At 39.2% G+C, this 21,398-nt stretch overlaps 2 pseudogenes; one reads left to right on the forward strand and one right to left on the reverse strand.

Annotated features, from left to right (window-relative positions):
- Nucleotides 1-327: 327 nt before the first annotated feature.
- Nucleotides 328-8,073, reverse strand: LOC119908591 (annotated as a pseudogene).
- A 5,347-nt stretch (nucleotides 8,074-13,420) lies between these two features.
- LOC119909521 lies at nucleotides 13,421-21,167 on the forward strand (annotated as a pseudogene).
- Nucleotides 21,168-21,398: the final 231 nt, after the last annotated feature.

Below are 21,398 nucleotides of genomic sequence, written 5' to 3' on the forward strand. Positions count from 1 at the left end.
ATCTCGTGTGTTATGCAGTTGTTGTCTAGTGTTGCTAGACTTGCTCACGTCAAGATCCACCTTTTGAATGTACTCAAAATGCTTTCTAATTTAAACATCTGTAGTAGTTGGCTATGTTTCATTTTCACTTTGACTTATAAGTGCCAAAACATAACAATTGTGTGGAGTTATTGACTCAGTGTTAGCACTGTGTTTACACTTCCATCTTGTGGTACAACACACATATTACATAAATTACAAAGTGGACGTATGAGCTGTGGCCAATCTGCATTAACATGTAAAAGGAAATCATCTGTTGGACACAATTAGCAAATATTTGAACCTTTTATTTTTTTTTTAAATGTATGGTTATAAAAATGTACAAAATATGTGCTTACAGTACAGAGTTTGACACAGATTCAAATTACAGCAGAGGGTAAATCCAAAATTAATAAGTTTAGCCACAAAGAAAATAAGACCTATTTCAGTCAGTGTTTTGTACTTGCTTCCAAGCCTCAGCACGGCTTTGAAGCAATTAGTTGTAAAATTTCCCTGTGGATCTTGGCTTCCTGAGTGTTGATATGGACATCTCCCACCTGGCCGTTCTCATACCTGGGAAAGACAAAAGCAGAATTGTGGAAATCTGAAATATTGTCTGGAAATGTCTTATTGAGCCGAAAGCTTTTTTCATGCAGTTGCGTCTATGCTGCTTGGTGTTATACTCACACAAAGAGGAAACGTGTGCACACATGGTCAGATATCGGACAACCCAAATGTTCCCATGTTTATGAAGGTTCTTTGAGGTTATTACTGTCCAGACACGGACAACTTTTATAAAACTGTGTCACAAAATCAGTCCTTCAGTATTATCAAATCACAGCTCTTTGTAACACGTATCCATTATCTCAGATCTACCTTCACAGAGAGCAATGCAGTTTAGGTTCCTGTTTTGCAGAAACCTGGTTTGCCCCGGCTGTTCCTAAGAGAAGAAGAGAACACAGGATAAGATACAGAAAACAAGAGTGCATCTCTGCAAATTTGGACAAACGTGAATGATGATCTACCTGTTTGATTTTGTTTATGTGGTTGTATTTCTTTATGAGTTCTTCTTTGGTGGGTATTTGGTGTCGCCCTTTACCCATTTCTGAACAAAGAGGAAAAGTTTCAAAAAATATGCTAGCATCTTTAAGTAATGGTAACCTTTGTATAAATGGGTCGTTTTCTATGCAGAGTAATATGGAAATTAAATTACACTGTGCATTCATACCAGAATATCCAAATGATATGCTTGAGCTAGGACTCAGATAGATGCCTTTTCCATATGCAGCTCCATGAAGCTTAAATAGAAAAGAGGCCAGACTGTAGAAAATGAACATGGGTCTAAACTGTACACTGTTATCTAAGTCTGACAAAAAGATATTGTCTGTTGAAGTCTCTACGTGAACATTTGATTTAAAGGCTTAAATTAAGTTAGCTCAAAGAATACAAAACCCTTATTTATTTTCATACAGACATAGGCCTACCTGTAGGTTTGTATAAGAGGCATTAACCAGCCCATTTCTCAAAATAGAGTGCCAATTTTCGATGTGGGAACCACTGAAAGAAAAGAAAATAGGGTCTTAGCATATGAAACAGGGATCATATCCTGTATAGTGTTGATATGAAGATTTTTACATTAATGCACAGATTTGATTTTACTCACTGGAAAGCAAAGGTGCTGCCATAAAGTTTCTTGGCAGTTTGAAAACGAGCCTCTTTGGATGGAGGGCTGCTGATCAACAGGAACTGATGGGGTGTGTGCATGAACTTAAGTTGCTATTGTGCACCAAGCAATATTAAAAAATAGATGAGAGAGAAACAACAGAATATAATTTATATCAAGTATAAAACACATTCGGCTAATTATGAACTACTACTGCTGTAAAGCTTGCTACTAGTGTGTTGAGACATTACATTCTAATGGTTAACTACTCTATCATACCCTGTTCAGCGGAAGCTTGACAATGTGTGATCTGTTGCTTGCTAAAATCCTGTTATCAAACATACAAACACACATGAATCTAAGAAACATTCGGGTTTGATGACATATCAAGTGTATTAAATAATAAAAATATGGGTGAAATGCTACTTTTGAGTGTATCACTCACCACTGCAATAAAGGATGAGCGAGAGGGTCTATCTTGTCCATCTGCTTCTTTATTTCAGAATTTGGACCCTGGATATGGCAAAATACAGATTCATCCAACTATATTAATGCAAATGTCGAGGAAACATTCACCAGAGAACCAGACGCGAAGCTTGAAAATGGTGTCGTAAGTGTAGGATTTATTTAAAAGATTAGTCACCTGTGCTATCCTCCTGATTAACAAGACGCTGTCCAGAGCTTTTTGCAGCCTGTCGTAGCTCTTTCTCTGCCACAATAAAACAATACATGATTCAGAAACAAGAATGACCGAATAGTGCATTACAAAACAAGCCAGTAATATGTTAGATTTGCTCAGCTGATACCTTAGGACTAAATGCCAGTGTTTTGGGGTTGTACGGGTCAACAACAGAAGGGTACGGTTCAAATATGATGCTCTTGCGTGAAGACTGAAGGGCGGCTCTGCACATGGCCACCAGCAAGTCAACTACCTGTAGAACATCACAGATTACTGCAATACAGTAATCGTATACTACATAAAAGTGTGTGAAGTGTTACCAACCTCTGCACCAGTGGCAACCTCTCTGTAGCTCCAGACATAACCCCCAAGGTATAAAAAGAAAACACACATAGCTCCCTGGTGCAAACTGCTGGCTGGGAACACACAAAAGCAGAATAACAACAATAAATTACCAGTCAACTGTACTTATATTTTTTTTATTAAACCAGCAGCTAATTTCTTTGTAGGAGTGTACCTTTAACGTAGGCCCCTTCTGGAACAAATGTTGCTCATCACAGACCACACAGTATTCATTCAGTGTAGGGATTCTCTGCTCAGCATACTTAATTATCTGCATACACAATGAAAACATTTTGCTTGCAATCCAACTTAGCACCTGCTTCTAAAATTAAACTAAAATTAAAATTGCATTTGTGAACTATTTTGCAAGATTTTGCCCATTGTTAAACACAAACTACATGATTGTGAAGAATTGTTGTTTTAATATTGCATCCATCCATCCATCCATCGTCAACCGCTTATCCTGCATACAGGGTCGCGGGGGCTGGAGCCAATCCCAGCTGGCATCGGGCGAAAGGCGGGGTACACCCTGGACAGTCGCCAGTCCATCACAGGGCCACACATAGACGAACAACCACTCACGCTCACACTCACACCTAAGGACAATTTAGGGTCACCAATTAACCTAGCCCGCATGTCTTTGGATGGTGGGAGGAAGGCGGAGCACCGGAGAGAACCCACGCAGACACGGGGAGAACATGCGTTGTTGTTTAATATTGTTCATTTCAAAATAAATTCCAAGCAAATGAGTTTGAATTCTTGTTGCTGTCACTGTGATCTCATCGCAGAAATATAGATTTCTGATGGTTCTGTTGTGATCAGTTGTGAAATCGTAACAGTCTATTTTGTGTAAAGAGTATACAATATTTTGTTTAAAAAAAAGCAGTTTGCTCTGCACTTATTACCTGTACCTTGAACCTTTTGCCACATGTGTCAGGTGGAGCAACTGAGTGTTGTGGCGCCTATACTAAAGGCATTTCTTGTTTTAAGGTTAGGGCATTTCTTGACGCCTCTGGCTAGGATTGTACCTCATTTGTATGTTGCTTTAGACAAAAGTGTCAAAATAAAATGCATGTTGTAGACTGTTAACTTTTGAGCTATGATGGTGGTTAAAGTGGGCAAAAAATACAATTCCATGACAACTGAGTAATTCCACCTGCTTGGAAAATTGTGTGACATGATTGAAAGCTCCAGAAAAGCTACTGAGTGGACCTTGTGGTGAGATTGTCTTGTCAATTGTTTAATATTTCTTTAGAATTTTTAGGTAGCATTTTTCATTATTTAAACATGGTGCAATATGCAGATAGTTTGTCATTTTTCAAATCAGTGAACTTAATATTGAACCTTTTACAACACAAGTAGGCCGTCCTAGCATTTTAAATCACTGCTGCACAGGGTGTGGAAAAGAGCACATGGTCACCACTAGATGTCAGCACTAGCTGGATTACAAGACGGGTTTGCAGCTACTCTTTAACTCTCTTTCTGTCACAATATAACACTGATGATTTCTTTCTTTCTTTTTTTTTTTTTTACCTGTACCAAGAAGCCATGCTGCAGAGTCGGGGTGGTCTTACAGTGCCTGATGGCCTGGGAGGAGAAAAGCAGCTCTATCAGCTGTTGGTACTAAGCTGTGCTGATGACTTGACTGCAGATACCACCACCCTCTGTGGAAGAAGGGACACAGACACTATCATTAAACAGTTACAGAACTGTAATAGGGGAGACAAAAACCTGCAATCAGCGCATCCATAAAATACTGAAGAGAATGTCACAGAGAGAGGGAGTCCTCACCTTCCCACTGGCTGTGTAGGCGAAGAGCTCCCCTCTCTGATTCTTGCTAGTGTAGGAAGATGTATGATTTGTGAAACGGTTCTGTTTCCTCGCTGGTAAAATTATCTTTTGTTCCTGGAGCTCATTGGACCTGCCCACGGTGAGTGAGGAAGCAGTGAATAGAGATTCAAGAACATACTGAATCAGCGACAAAACTGCTGAATTAATTGTCACATACTTTGACAGTAGGAGCCAGATGCTAAGTCTTGCTCTAAATTTCTTGATGTTTCCCTTGGCCTGAACCAACTGTGTCTGCTCCTCTGTCGGACTACGATGTTCTCGTTGGTCAGATGTTTCCACTCCCGAGATAAGAAGACTGTGAGAATACTGGGGAACAAATGAAGAGGTAGTCTGAGCAATCAGTAAGATAAGTTATGATTAACATAGAAAGGAAACTGTTCATCCAAATTTAAACTAACGTTTGACTTCTATTATATGTAGGCTACTAATGAACGAAGAAATCTAATTATTGCTGCTATACAATTATAATATGACCACTCACTTCTGTAGTTGTTTCCCAAGGCTGAAATTATCTGTGTTCGATGATTGAAAGACTTCGACTGAAGGCACTGTAGTGAGAAACATCCCTTAATCAGGTGTCACACCGAATTAGAGTCAGTGATGAAAACTAAGTACATTTACAAAGTCAAATTACTTGTACATTTCCATTATATGCAACTTTATTAAGTGTTAAAGAGTTAGAGTCCCTAAGTGTTAAAAAAGAAGGAGGGATGGGGAATCAAAGGAGTAAAATAAGCAAAGGTGAGAGATCTGTCTGTATTTGTTTTCTATTTAACTCTTTTGAAACTTTTTATATTTCCCTGTTGTTTTTTATGTTTTATGTAAAGCACTTTGAATTACCTTGTTGTTGAAATGTGCTCTACAAATAAACTTGCTTGCCTTATTCTTTAACTCCACTACATCTCAGAGGCAAATCTTGGATTCTTTACTCCACAATATTTGTCTGACAGTTTTGTTACTAATTACTTTTCAGATGCTGTCCTGTGAAAACCATGTATCTTCAAATTTGGTGATTTTGAATAGAATTTTTCTAATAAACTGAAGAAATGAACTGGTTAAGAAAGCTAATCCATTTGTTTTGCAGCAGCGTTGTCAATGCTTACCAGGTCCATCCAGATACTGAGACAGAGAGAAGTGTAGACGGATAACGATGGGCTCTGATGGATTAACCCTCCAAGCTTTGGCCACTTCCTCCTGTGGACACCAAACAGTATAATCATGTTAAACAGAACAAGATCCCAAACACGTCAATATATTGTACTTGAATTAGTGTATAGTAAATTTAACTTACATCCAGAAAGTTGACATTAATGTTTAAGTCAACATCCACATCATCAATTGACGCATACTCCCTAGCAGAAGAAAATGAAGGGGACATTTGACAATGTAGGGCTGCAGAGATCCTTTCCTTTTAAGGCCATGGACACGAAATGTTGTTCTGACCTGATAGAGATTGCAGAGTCTGAATACAAAGTCCTGACGGCCTCAATGTCAGTATCCAGCTGGGGGTGGTGATACAGGTCAGTGGCACAGCTCTCCTGCCAAGACAAACACTAACACACTTACCTTATGGTCCACACAGCTCAGCACCACAGGGGGCCGAGGGATAAAACCACTCAGATTTTTAACAATAATGGCTGTGAAGAAGGCAATATTCCCATCATGAAGAAACCAAAATTTTTAAGATATAAAATGTTATTTTATCAATCAAATTTTGTATCTGTCATAAGAAGCATATAGACAATGAATGAATGGTTTATGGTTTACCATAACATAATACAAGTGTTTATTAATACATGTGTCAACTGTAATTGCATAACCTCCTGTAAAGCATGAATATGTCATAATAAATTACATTACATAAAAAGTACATTTAATATGATTATGATTAAGAATTTACTACAATTGTATTTAATTTATTAATCAATTACATATTTACTTATTAATTTATAAATGCTTCTTTACTTTCATAAACTCCATTTGCTGATAAAGACCACAAGATGCTGCTGAAAGAGACATCTAGTAAGTGGATTAAGTTAAGAATTTTTTGACAAACTACTATTTCTGATGTCAACAAAGAATGTTGAATCTCAACACGTCTTCAAGGGTTTTGAACACATTTATTAAGAGTTTTATACCTGCTTGTGAATGACTTGTACCTGTACATTTACAGCTAATACATGTATGGAGTTGTTTATGTGTATCAATCATTTATTACCTGTTATTCACCTATTATGGATGCTACCAGTACCCAATAACACTTAAATTAATCAAATTATTATTAATTATTATTATTATTATTATTATTATATTATTATTGTTATCTGCGCTTACAGCTACATTATGTGATACACATTATTTATTATGTGTTTATTTTCGGGGTTCACATTCCAAAAAGCCAGCGAGCCAAAGGGAGTATTGTCATTGCTGCATCCAGAGACAATATGATAACTTTTTGATCTGACTTCATATGGATCAATTTCTGTACATCTTTACTCAAGGTGTGATGGTATGTTACTTTATTGAGAGAAAATAATTCAAACCACAACAAACAAAAGTAATGCTTACATGGATTCCACACAGGACTTCTTCTGTGTCACTGTCCTCATCAGTTTGGCTCTCGCCCACTGCTCGCACTCAGTCTCCTGTCGTGTTAATGGGAAGAGCTATCAATCAAAAGATCTCCTTATTTACACAGTCAATTTGGTCTTTCTGTCCACCGAAACCATGCCGCTGAGACTGCCACTGATTTCAACACAGGACATATACTACATATAATATGTGATATAATGTCTTTGCCGTCTCACATCTGGTGGTTGCAAAACAAGACAGGACATTGACTAATGACTGGTTTCATTATCAATTAATGTGCAATAGTATGTCCATTAGTCAATTCATTAATTGCACAGTTACCCTAAGCTCAAAGTGACATATTCAAATATCTTGTTTTGTCAGTAAAGATATAAATTATTGTAGAAGACAAAGAAAACTAGCACATATTCACATTTAGAACCAGAAGGAAGCTGGAACCAGTTCATTTCTGTCATTTTTGACTAGAAATTGACATTTTTGATCAATTATCAAAAGTGTTTATGATTCATTCTGACCAGCTAATAAATTAATTTGACTAATGATTTCCGTTCTAAAGTCATACCCAGACTGTGTGATATCAAGAATACAATAAGAAATAAATAGGAGAGGGACTTTTGGGGCTTATAGACTCACCATGTTTTTCAGTTTTGGCAGTTCTTCAGCAACGATAAACAGTTCCCTCCACTGTGACTGACACGAAAAGCTATGCTGGAAAAACACGTTACATCATTAGTTCACCTCTACAATGCACACATATAAACATATTACTGTCAGTATCTTCTTCAAAATTCAAACTGTGTTTTCATTACCAAGGTTATTTTATTTGACTCTCTTTGTCTTGGCATCTCCTTATTCAAAGACGGGAACATGCTTGGTAATATGCGTTAATGAAGTCAGTGGCACAAAAGCAACAGTCCTTACCTTTCATTCTCGAGAAACACTTGCAGTTTCCATATATCCCAACTTAACAAACAATGCAATTATAAAATTAAAACAACACAAAGGAAAATCTTAATTCCATATGTGACCCTGAAACAGCTAAAACAATGGATATTCCTGTTTGATGGTTCAGCTGGCTGTTTGCGTTTGGCTGTCCTCTCCCCCTATGGTTTTGAACAGCAGGAAGTCCCACACGTTTAGCATCACATGATTGGCTGCAGCTGCAGGTACTGACAGTCTGATCAGCTGAACCTGGTCCAGGGAGAGGAGCGGCTGAGGACGAGACCTGCAGCTCCAAAGTTTTTCAGTCCATGCTTCCATGCACACACAGAATCTCTGTCCTATTGTGTGATATGACTGTCATCCTTTCCGCAGCGTACATGATATGTTTCTCAGTAAAGGAGAAGTGAAACAAATGCATGTATTATACTTTCCTCCAGACTCAGGTTCATGAGTCAGTTTTACGACTGTGATGAGAGCAAAGATCCCTGGTGGCAGAGCTGCAGGATGGTGATACGGGTAGAGTTTGGTGTTTATTAGTTCCTGTCTGTCTGCTGTGCTGCAGTCTGACCTTAATCGGCAGTTACCCTTGTTAGCAGTCTCCTGCGGCTCTGCAGTCTGGCCAGATTAGACACTTCTAGGACTACATACATCTGTGCAAGTCTTCTCTCAACAAGTGCTTTTCTCAGAGTAATCCACTTAGACATGAATGAGTTTGTTGTGGCAGTGTTTATTTATAGCGGGTGGAAACAGTATCAGGAACCCCTTTTGTGTATAGTGTATACTGCCATTTTCAAGTCTGTGCATGAACAATATGAATATATAACAATCAAATACAAGGCAACACAATTTATACAGGTTTCCAAAAATCACATGCAGCAGGTTCAAGGTATCATTTATCCCAATTGCAGTAAGCGCTCTTAATTGTAATACATTAGAAACTTCCTCCAGCACATCCTTTATTCTTGTTGTTGCAACGTTCATTGATATAATCAAACAACCTTTGTTTTATTCTGAAATGCGTAACTGGGAAAGAACTTTTAATGTCTTCAACTGTCTTAGTGGTTTTTACTGCGTTTGTGTTTCTTGTTTTAAGTTTGTGTTTTTATGCTGCATTGCTGCAAAAGAATTTCCTCTTGTGGAACAATAGAGATCTGAACTGAACTGAAATTTATGACACAGTGTCAGAACCTTAAGCTTCACAAAGCCAGCGTTTGTTGCAGGGATATTGATTTATATTCTATTTGTGCAGTTTGTGTTGTTGTCAACCCCCTACTCATTTGATGCACCAACTGTAATATCACAACTTTTAGGCCTTATCTGTCAGATACGCAAGATAAACAAACAATAGGTTCTGAATAAATGAAAAAGGAATTATCTCCACAGCAACCAAATCTGTAATATCTACTACATCTGATGTAGACACTTAACAGTCAACATAGAGAATTACAAGTAGGTAAATCCTTTATTTAAACAGGCCATCTAAATGAGATTAAGAGCTCTCTCTCTCTTTTTAAATAATTTATTTTATTTCATAATAACAAAAGAGATACATACAGGAAATTAGCAGATAGAAAGAAGAGTATGACATGCAACAAGGGACCCAAGCTGCAGTTATAGCAAACATACACAGCATCCAAATTAGTTTCACATGACAGTAAAGAAAACTATTACAAGTTCGAAACATTGAACATTTGAATGTGTGGTGCAGCTAAAGTAAAAAAAGGTCTAGCGACTCGGTGGGGTAGATTGCTGTGTTGATGTGAGCTTAGAAAGTAGAGCCCTGCTGATGTACTACTACTGCAGGTTGACACTCTCACCCAGTAGACCTTAATTAAAAGGCATTTAAACCAGTCGTCCACAAGAGAGAGCTGTTGTTGAGAGAGAGAGAGAGAGAGAGAGAGAGAGAGAGAGAGAGAGACAGACAGTGTGTCACTTACATTACACTTTGTACTAATTGTGTTAAAAATCTAACTGTGACTTTGGAATGTCACTGACAATTAAACTTCACAAATAGATTAAAGGGGAAGACAAAGGTTTTCCCACAGATTTGATACTTTTAGTTTCACAAAGCTATTTTATCTAACAGCTACAATGTGTTTTAATGTTTTGCAACTGTGAGTAATGCCGCCTTTTTTCTGTTGTGCAATGCATCATGGAAGAATAGGATCCATCACTTGCACACTCAAAAATGAACAAGGGTAAAATGTAACTAAGTACATTTACTCAAGTGTCGTACTTAAGCGCAAAGTTACCATTGCCACTTAATACTCTACAATTTAGAAGGAAATATTGTACTTTTACTTCACTACAATTATTTTACAGCTTAGATTTTTGCACACAAAACATGAAAATGTACAAGTACAGCTGAAAAAATTAGTAGGTTAATTGATTGAAAGAAAATTAGATAATCATTTTTCAGTGTTTTCAGGTGAAAACATTCACAAATTCCAAGAATATATAGTAGTCATAAATGACACACCAGTCCAGCTGAAATACTCTACAGTACATTCGTTTTTACCTTGTTAGACAGCTTTGTAGCACATAAACTGTATAGACTTTTTTAAAATAAAAATTGGTTAAAAATGGTTTTAAACTCTCTGGACTTTAAGGGTATCTTATAGCTTTTGTAAATTCTGGTTAATTCAAAATATTGGCATATGAAAATAGCTGCTAATGTAAAATTTAAAAAATGGAGTAACCCCCATCAGAAGATGAAAATGACAGTATTACAGAGCATGGCTGAAACAGCACATTTTGATTGTAATAAATAACATTTAGGAGACTGAAGGTTGAACATGGGACTGGGTGGATCTAGTTTTTGGTATGGTACAGTGTGTTCCTATCATGTTCCTCATGCTACATGGAGCACTGCATGGTCCAACTATATATAGGCCTACCATAACAGACCATGGCAGACTGAAAACCAGATATATGATGGGGTTTTACATCTATGGTCCTTGGTAAAAGTGCGTCCTGCGTTACGATCCATGTAATGCATTTGTGCATCTGTAAAATATGTCATCAGGTTGATATTGACATATTTTGCATCTCTGCAAGCATCTACTGTTGCTTTTGACTCTTCAGCTGTCATGTCCTCCACTCCACTTGTCATTTTGCTTGGCTGAATTCATACTTCCCATCTTCAGTATCAGAAGCAGAGGTCGGTCATGTGCAGCATCCAGTGACCGACCTCCTCCTATTCTAAGCTTCCTATTCTAAGGGATGGTGTGAGAGACCCGGGTTCGATTCCCCACTGGAACATCTCCACAAATGTGTTCCTGAGCAAGACACTTACCCCTGGTTGCTTAGTCAAGTGCACTGACATAATGTAAATAGACAGAAATATAAAATTAATAGTAAATAAAGAAAAATGCATGTCAATTTAAAGAATAAAAGTCCTGACATAGTTGTGAACAGGTGCTTCTGAAGCAACAGACTTTTCTTATCACATGTTGCATGATGTTGTTGATAATGTATACAAGGTACAAGGTTGTTTATTAGTCATATTAGCACAAGGCTGCATAACGAAATGTATCTTGTATCTTGGAAAGGAAGTAGTAAATAAAAAGTATCTGGGCTTTTCTGTATGTTTAGAGTATAAGTAAACAATGAGGACAATAGGTCAGTGTAAGAAGTGTGTTTAAGCATGGATTGAGTAAAGTTTGTGGTCAGAGGTCAGAATAGCAAAAAGGCTGGTCCTCAAGTAGCCCATATAGGCTTAATACAAATATTGTGATTTACCAGTTACAGCTTTTTAAAAAGATATTTTTATTGCCATTTTCAGAAAGAACAGTTATCAAGGTCCATGCACAGCCACCCATAAAATATCAAATAGCCTATTTCAATATGCCAGTGAAGAAACTCCTTGATCCTAGAGATAAATAATGATAAAACCATAATCACAACAATAACAGTAATTAATTTACAGATACAAGATACAGCAGAAAGTAAAGCAGCACAGCCTAAATTACAGTCAAAAGATCACGTTTCTTATAATTTAAGGTGCCTGGTCCAAACTGTTGACCTAGGATCATGTATCAGCAGAGAGCTTTGTGATTGGCCAGGCGAACAACACTCGCACCTGCGCTGTATCCTCACTCAATATTTAACTTTTACGTTATATTACGCAATTAATCAAATTGTTATGCTCAAAACTGAATAATGAATTCTTAAGTAGTGTACTGTTGCTACACTTTTAATTTAAATGTACTGCTGTAAAATGTGCAATGACATGTGGTTTGCAAACACTTTAAACAAATAAAGTGCTTTTTACCAGTAGCATTCCCTTTACACAGTACTAACAAAATATTTCTTGTGAATGTTTAGATTAGTGTAATCCACTCAAATATAAAACCAAAGCTATTTGCCACTGCCAGGGCTTTACCTTTTATCTAGCTTGTTAAAACAAGTTACCATCAGAGTCCAGAGCCACGATCGTAACATCATAAAAGGCACCTTTTGAGCAACCAGGCCATATAAATCTGTTATCTTGGTTTTTTTTCTGAACAGATATCAGTAGAAACATTTTTTTCAGCATAAATAGTCTATGTTCAGTAGCAACAGTGAGGCGAAGTGGTTGAGCACAAGGCGTAGCGACCTATGGTAGCGACACAGGTGCGCGTTCCCGTGAAACTGTCGCGGTTGTTCTCGCCTCTCGCACACGCCCGCCCGCTACCGAAGTTGCACAAATCATTCACACTCTCTGTTTGTGAATTTCCATTAGGCCTACTGTTTACTAAATAGTTATCAGGACGTCAGCAGGAGGGAATTCGCATGACAGAGCATCCCCGCAAAACTAGATGTAGCCTAGGCTGTAATTTCAACTTAAGTTAATAGGCTAAAGCTGTGTAGCGCACAGAATCCGTTGCCATGGTTACTATCCATAAAGCACCTGCAGTTTACAGGCGCTGCATCCAAGTGGTCTGCCGAAGCCTCCCTCCACTGCTTGTCTGGGTGGGTGATTTGCTGGCTGATTAGCCTACATCCCACCCTCCTGTCACCCATGGTTTGACTGTAGGCTATCTGTATTCAGAGCCAGTAGCAACGGACTTTCAAAATAGTAATAAAAAATAACAATAAAAACTGCGTTAACGTGGGATAAAATAATTGTCGGCGTAAATTAACGTTAGGCCTAGGCTAATTAATGCGTTGACGCAATAACTTAATAATGCCATAACTTGTCCAGCCATAGTTTTTATCCGTAAATTGGGTTTAAGTATATAGCCTATATAGAAAACAGCTTCCATGTTAAAAATATACCTTCAGCTCGCTTTCCAAACGGTAAGTCTGCCCTTTACGGTCGCGCCCTATATCCTGTGTCACCGGGTGTCGTTCGCACAGGAAAGTAGTCCCGGTTAGTGAGGGGAATAAAAGCTGTCGCCCCAACAGGACCAGTGACGTCTTGGTCCCTGCAAAGTTCACCAGTAGGTGAGTAATAGCAAGCAGACTGGAGAGGAGGCTCTGTATTAGTTTTGATTGAATGTTTAAATGAAATGATTATTTCCTTTAGTGTTTTTAAAAAGTTAAAAAGTAATTACAATCACTGAACAAACCTTTGCTATAAAACTCTTTATGACTTATTAATAAATGGTTAATTTCTACATTTATATAATTATATTATACTGTAACTGAACATCACTTATGGAATATCAGGAGAGTGCGCTAGTGACTTTTGCATATACAGTTCCTTTATATGCACACTGCACTGAGGTAAAGTCCCATATAGCTTTCTAACTTTGATTTATTTTTTAATTGTGTATATTTTAACCATTTATCTGTATTCTGTTATAATGCTACAGCTCTGTTCTGCTTCTTGTGCTGCTGTAATGCTAAATTTCCCTTCTTGGGGATGTTATTTTAGATGAATTATGTGGGCAGGAATTGTGTCCAAGCACACACACAAACACACACACGTTTACATGCACTAACTGACACACGTGTCATGTTGCATACCTCTGTTGTAGCCGACTGTAAGCTGAATCCTGACAACTCTGCTTTTACTGTACATTGTTTGGATTCTCAACCAGCATTATCCCTCAGGCAGCAGAAATAATGTTTTTCAGCTTCCTACTGGAGTCCTGGAGTTATTCTTGTGCTAGTAGGCCAATTAAATACTTTTAGCTTCTGTTAAAAGTGACCAGATCCTCTTCTTCATCTGTACATAAACTCCCACTGGAATGTGGGAGAGTGCAGTCAGGCAGGCGCATGTGGTTGTTGCTTTATCCACAGGCTGTTCGGTCAGCTTGCAAAGTCACTCTCCACTGGTGGAGACTTAGAATTAATCCACGGACAGGTCACACCTTACTGTAAGTGTGAACTTCTCCATTGAAATAACTGATAGAATGTTACCATAGTTTCTGATTTACTTTCCATACTATACGAATATGTATGTTCTCACGTTTATGTGACATTTTGTTGCTTTTAATGTATTACAAGAACTTGGTCAGTGTATTAGAAGCCTTTTAGTCACTGCTTGGACCACAACTCAAATATTTACCTGGACTGTATTCTGTCTGTGGCTCATGACACAAAAAAATCTATCCAGCCTATAATATACGTCAGAGGTAGAGTTATCAAGTACTAATTCATCATCCCACTCTCCTCAGGATTTTTCCTGCAGACACAGATTCAGTCATGTCGAAGTCAAAGGACACGGGCTCTTCCATCATCCACACCCAGCAGCTGCATGCTGCCATGGCGGACACCTTCATTGAGCACATGTGCCTTCTGGACATTGACTCTGAACCTGCTGTGTCTCGCAACACCGGCATCATCTGCACAATCGGTCTGACTCATTAACAAACCCTTTCAATTCATCTCTTGTGACAGACTGCATTCAAAGATTATCTCATTGTAGCTGGGTTTAAAGCATCAGTATGACTTCACAAAATTCATATTTCGCTTAGTGTTTCTCTGTAAAATACCATCATTCACCTGTCTCCATGCAGGACCTGCCTCCCGATCTGTGGAAATGGCCAAGGAAATGATCAAAGCCGGGATGAACATTGCAAGAATGAACTTCTCTCATGGCACACATGAAGTAAGTTCGAAATATTCAGTCAGCAAATAATTTTTTGTCATGGCTTTTTTAACTATTTGCATACTTCACTTGAACTTTTGGGCCTGTTGCACTACATAGTCCCAAAAGGTGACATCACAGCAGGTGATTTACCAGCGGCTGTCAGAGCCAAAACTTCAGAGAATGAAGTGTGTGCCGAAGTGCAACATGCTATAGAGTTTGAACCAGACACAGCAGTCTTTTCTTTACCCTCTGCAAGTGATTCAATGTGGATTTACCCTTTACAGCTGCAGCCGTCAGCATGGTATTACTCTTGTGGCCTGGTAACAGTCCGTGGCTGTAACTGTAATGTGATCTATGAGCTTGTTCTCGAAGCCTGGTCTGTGTTGTAGCTTGTAAAGTGGTGAGCCAACTGCATCAGAGCCAACTCTTTGGCCGACCTTATACTACTGACCCCTTACCTTTAAAAGTCATGCCTCTTTACCTTTTTCAATGTCACCTGAGTGGATGAGCCATCACATCTATCATCAGCTGTAGAATGAATACCCACAGTTGGTATTCAGCCCATCAAAGGTTAATACCAGGGCTCTTTTTCAATGTAACTCTGCTCTCAGCTTTGAGTTGTCTGTGCAGTGGTTTTGCAGCACTGCTAAATCAAAAATGTCAGTATTTAAGCCAGGTTTGCAGCAACAAAACATAATATAATTGATAACCATAACTCCAGAAAATCACAACAAAGTGGATACATGATTTGTTATGAGAAGGTCAAATACATTTGACCTATGTCTCGTTGGTGTGTCAGTTGTCGGTACAGCTATAAATAGGTCTTCTCTGAGAGTCAGCCTCACAGCAACAGTACAAGTAGAAGGCATGTAGTGAAACCACAGTGAGGCGTTTATTATTTAGTGTACAGATCATACTTTGAATTTGTTATTGGTTTTTTGCATGTAGTATGAACTTACTAGATCCATATCTGTAGACAGACGAGCTCTTACATTAAGTACAAAATTAAAAGTATTTAGTTTTTGTTGGGTTGTGTAGAAATCTTAAAGCAGTAACTAAGCAGTAAAGTAACTAAAGCAGAGGGGGTGGTGATGGTACAGTGGATATGACACATGCCGTTGGTGTGAGAGACCCGGGTTCAATTCCTCACTGTGACACATCCACCAATGTGTCCCTGGTTGCTCCAGAGGCGTGTGACCTCTGACATGTATACCATTGTAAATAAAAGCGTCCGCTAAATGAATAAAAGCTGTCAGAAAAATGTAGTGTAAAAAAATGTTAAAAAGTTAAAAATACAATATTTACCTCTGAGATGTAGTGGAGTAAAAGCATACAGTGGCATAAAAAGAAAATACTCAAGTAAAGTACCTCAAATATGTACTTAAGTACAGTCCTTGAGTAAATATACTTAGTTACTGTCAACCACTGGTTTTTAAGATGTCAAATGCCCTGCTTTAAAGGCTCCAATATTTTGGAAACTATTTATTAATACATTATAGTCTATGAGCAACTGTTTATGTACAGTGAAACTGAACAATGGCATGTGCTAAAAATGTGTTGCAGCTGTCGTACAAGATTTACTACATATAGTTATGTCACTAGTGCCTGACCGTGTTTGTCCACCTGTTATTGCATGAACTTAAGGACCCATTTAGAGAGAATCTTTTATCCTCCTAAAGGAAACAATGTATTGTGACTTAGAAATAATTAACTAGTGTAATTCACTAATGTAAATCCTTTCACTTTTTATGATTTAATGTGATATAATTTGTTTCAACGCGCCCTGTCATACAGTACCATGCTGAGACCATTAAGAATATCCGTGAGGCAGCTGAGAGCTTCGGGCCAGGAAGCCTTGACTACAGACCAGTGGCCATCGCTCTGGACACCAAGGGACCAGAAATCAGGACCGGACTTATCAAGGGCGTGAGTTCTGGCCAAATTACAGATATTCCAATGAGGCCATTTTGATCGATTACACCAATAATTTTATGTAGTTTCAAGCAGCGATGTTCATCCTGAGAATGAGCAAGCTCTCCCTGGTCTTGTTTAGAGTGGCACTGCTGAGGTTGAGCTCAAGAAGGGTGATACCATCAAGATCACACTCGATGATCAGTACATGGACAAATGTGATGAGAAAGTTCTGTGGCTCGACTACAAGAACATCACCAATGTTGTGAAGACCGGAAGCCACGTCTACATTGACGATGGTCTGATTTCCCTTTTGGTCAAAGAAGTTGGTAAGTGCACAAACAGTCATCTGTTCAGCTCATGTTGTGTGTCTTTCTTGCAGATGTTGCTTTCACCTTTCTGTTTACAGGTGGTAATGAAGATTCTCTTTATTCTGTGTGTCCTAAGGCAACAACTACCTGATGTGTGAGATTGAGAATGGTGGTATGCTGGGCAGCAAGAAGGGTGTCAACCTGCCTGGAGCTGCTGTCGATCTGCCCGCTGTGTCTGAGAAGGACATTCAGGACCTGCAATTTGGCGTGGAGCAGGGTGTTGACATGGTCTTTGCCTCCTTCATCCGTAAGGCTGCTGACGTTCAGGCTGTCAGGAAAGTGCTGGGTGAGAAAGGCAAGGACATCAAGATCATCAGCAAGCTGGAGAACCACGAGGGTGTGCGCAGGTGGGTGGATTCCCAGCAATCACTCTTGAATCTAGACGGATCTGAACTTTTGGAGAATTGTTAATCTGATTCTTCTTGTCTGACAGATTTGATGAGATCCTGGAGGCTAGTGACGGCATCATGGTTGCCCGTGGAGACCTGGGCATTGAAATCCCAACAGAGAAGGTCTTCATCGCCCAGAAGATGATGACTGGCAGGTGCAACAGGGTCGGCAAGCCCATCACCTGTGCCACCCAGGTCTGTGACGTCATAAGGAGGACTGTTTTGTGGAAAACATCTGAAAAAGAGGAGTGTATCAGAGAGTCTTGTTGTTTCTCCTCAGATGCTGGAGAGCATGACCAAGAAACCTCGCCCTACTCGCGCTGAGGCCAGTGATGTTGCCAACGCCGTGCTGGATGGCAATGACTGCATCATGCTGAGTGGGAGACTGCCAAGGGAGACTATCCCCTGGAGGCCGTGCGCACACAGCACAGGGTAAGAGCACCCCTGACTTGTCCCATTCCTTTTTATTATGTTCAGTGCATGTGTACACAACATAGTAATCTTTCATAGCAATGTTAAAACACCATAGCAGTGTTTTTATTTGACGTGAAAGTTGTGCCAGTGGTTTTTAATGACAAATGCTGCCAAATTCACATGATCAACCAAAACAATGGTGCTGGTGAATTGAGTGGCTTTGCTTTTCTGTGTCTGGGCTTTATATACATAGGCTCACGGTTTTGTATTGACCTAATGCTGCTTGTTGCACCTAAAAGAGAAAAGAAATATGTCTGAAGAGGAATTTGGTCATGTATTGACCACAAAAGATCAAGAATAATCTATTTCTTAGCTTCTTTTACAAGAGCTGTGGATTTTGGTATGTCCTGCGATCCAAACTGCTTGATCATTTATTACCATCATCTGACCACAAGTTCCATAATGGTGCATTCCCAGCTTAGTGATTATCGCATTAACAAAATTAACTTAAAAATGTACTACTCGGGGCAGTAAATATAAACCGTCCAATGAAAAAAAAAAGTTTTTGCATAGTATTGCATTACATTTTCTAAATCATGTAGAATGAAGAGAAAAGTAGCTTTTACATTGTGAGCACATCCTTGGTATCAGATTGTGTTTTTTTAACAGCTTGTTTAGTATTTGTTCAACTAGCTTTGTATATACCTGTTTCACCACCCCTCCCTCCCTCCATCTGCTACCGAACTCTTCAATTTCCTACTTGTCTTCTTGTCTATGAAGATTCTCAGTCATCCAGGTCATAGTTATCCAACGACGTTTCATCCAAAGGACTTCTTCAGTTCTTCAGAACTGAAGAAGTCCTTTGGATGAGGGACGAAACGTCTTCCAGTATCTTCAACCAAGTCCAGTTGCCCTTGATTTTAACCTTCGTTGGATACTTGTCTTCTTGTATTGTGCTTTAACTGTGTGATCATATTACTCAATTAGTATGTGTCCGAAGATCTGCAGTGCACAGCAATATTCCCTGGACATCATGGCCTACGCTGTTGTTTAGCTTCATGTCTCAGTGCGCTTTCAGGTATGAATACCAATGCACTGAGGTTAACTGCACCTTTGTTTTGTCCTGCAAAATGCAAACTAACTCCTGCAGTTAAAACTGCCTGTGTGACTGCAGCCCAACACTACTGTAATCTGCTTTTTCCAAATATTTTCACATGTTCAGATTGCCCGTGAAGCCGAAGCAGCCATGTTCCACAGGCAGATGTTCGAGGAGCTGCGTCGCACCTCTCATTTGACCCGTGACCCCACAGAGACCGTTGCTATCGGTACCGTTGAGGCTTCCTTCAAGTGCTGCGCAAGCGCCATCATTGTGCTCACCAGGACTGGCAGGTGAGACTCCTAGAAGAAGTCCATCCTTTAAATCTCCTCTGTGAAGCTCTGACTCATAATATACTCCACGGCACCCACTGTAAGCAAAGAAACTGGTGCATTATAATATCTCTCTAGCCACACAAGCAACACAATCCCTCAGCTCATATAAAGTGTGCCAGCTTTCATGGCACTCACAATCTGTCCTCCACTTGTGACCTTTAGATATCTGAACCCTGACATTTCACAAGTTAATTTTAACTCCATGTTCATTCCTCTCCATTTGGGAGCTCTTCCTTACATCACATGACACAGAAGACATACTACTGTCAGCTGGATGGATTTCCTAATAATAATGGCATATAAAGCAGCTATATAATATTTCTATTTTAAAATGGATGAGTTGACTACTATGTGAAAGGAGTCGCGCAGAGAATTATCCCCCTCAACTCTATGGAGCTTTATTGCATCTTTCAGCATGTTGTTTAGCTGTCCATTCCAATTTTCTGTTGGTTCAATAGCATCTTTTCAGTGGTGAAAAAGCTCTAAAAAAACACTGTGCACTACCTTCCCAGAACCAGACACACAAAATTACTAACAAGCTGGTGAACATATTAGTGCATTTAGTAGTAAAAGCCAGATTTTTCTTACATTCACCAGGTGGATAGGAAATGAATGCTAATGTTGCTGCTGGATGTTAGCTAACAGGTTCGCCATATCAGCTTAAAAGGTGATGTCAATGTTATGTTTTACAACTTGTTTCCACACACCTCAAGTGGCCAAAGAAGCTTTACATTTTGGCACAAATTTTTTGAACTAGGGTTGAAATTGAAAGATTTTGAGTTCTACATGCTAATAATTTGTACATGTTACTTGCAGGTCTGCTCACATGCTGGCAAGGTACAGGCCCCGTGCCCCCATCATTGCTGTGACTCGCTGTGGCCAGGCCGCCCGCCAGGCCCACCTGTACCGCGGTATCTACCCTGTGCTCTACACCAAACCTGCAAATGACGTCTGGGCAGAGGATGTTGACCTGCGCGTGAACTTTGCCCTTGAACTTGGTGAGTGTTTTTAATTATTCTCAATTACCCATAATGTAAAATTGTTAAGAAAGTGTTGTGGAAGAATTTTGCATCACCAGGAGTCACATGGTTTTATATTTAATTAATAGAATTCCTTTTTTTCCTTTTCTCTATGCGTAGGCAAGCACCGCAAATTCTTCAAGCCTGGTGATGTAGTCATTGTTGTGACTGGCTGGCGCCCCGGGTCCGGTTACACCAACACTATGAGAATTGTGCTAGTGCCTTGAACTTCATCAAAGGACATTAGTAACCGCACCCTCTCCCCTCTCCTGTAACCTGCCGCACCCCTGGGTCTTCTCTTTTCTGTTGGTCTTCATAACCAACAGAAAGTCAAAACCAGGCCACTCCTTCAAAGGACTTTTGATGGTGTTGTTCACAGACCGTAACTCCCAGTTTCCTTTCATCCAAATGTTTTTTTATTTGTCTGAATCCTGCTGCCAGAGACTGAACTCAAAACCTTTTAGTGGAAACTCTTCTGTCATGTGTGTTTCTATCCATTAAAATAAATTATCGGGTCAACTGTGTTTGTCTTGCTCTCGTAGTCAAACTAAACTGACAAGAATATTTGCATTCAGGATTTTAATGCTAAGTATTCCAGTGAGATACATTTTTCTTCTGTTATGCCTTATGCCATTAGATAGTGATAGTGAAAAGGTGAAAGGAAATAAGGCAGAGATGGATTCAACAAAGTTCCAGGGCTGGATTCAAACTGGGGACATTGTGGTCCGCGGTGGCGGTGTCTTAATCCCTAAGCC

The sequence above is a fragment of the Micropterus salmoides genome, unplaced genomic scaffold, assembly GCF_014851395.1.
Source record: "Micropterus salmoides isolate LMB-PRFRI ecotype aquatic unplaced genomic scaffold, ASM1485139v1 Ms_hic_scaffold_18, whole genome shotgun sequence".
NCBI lineage: Eukaryota > Metazoa > Chordata > Actinopteri > Centrarchiformes > Centrarchidae > Micropterus > Micropterus salmoides.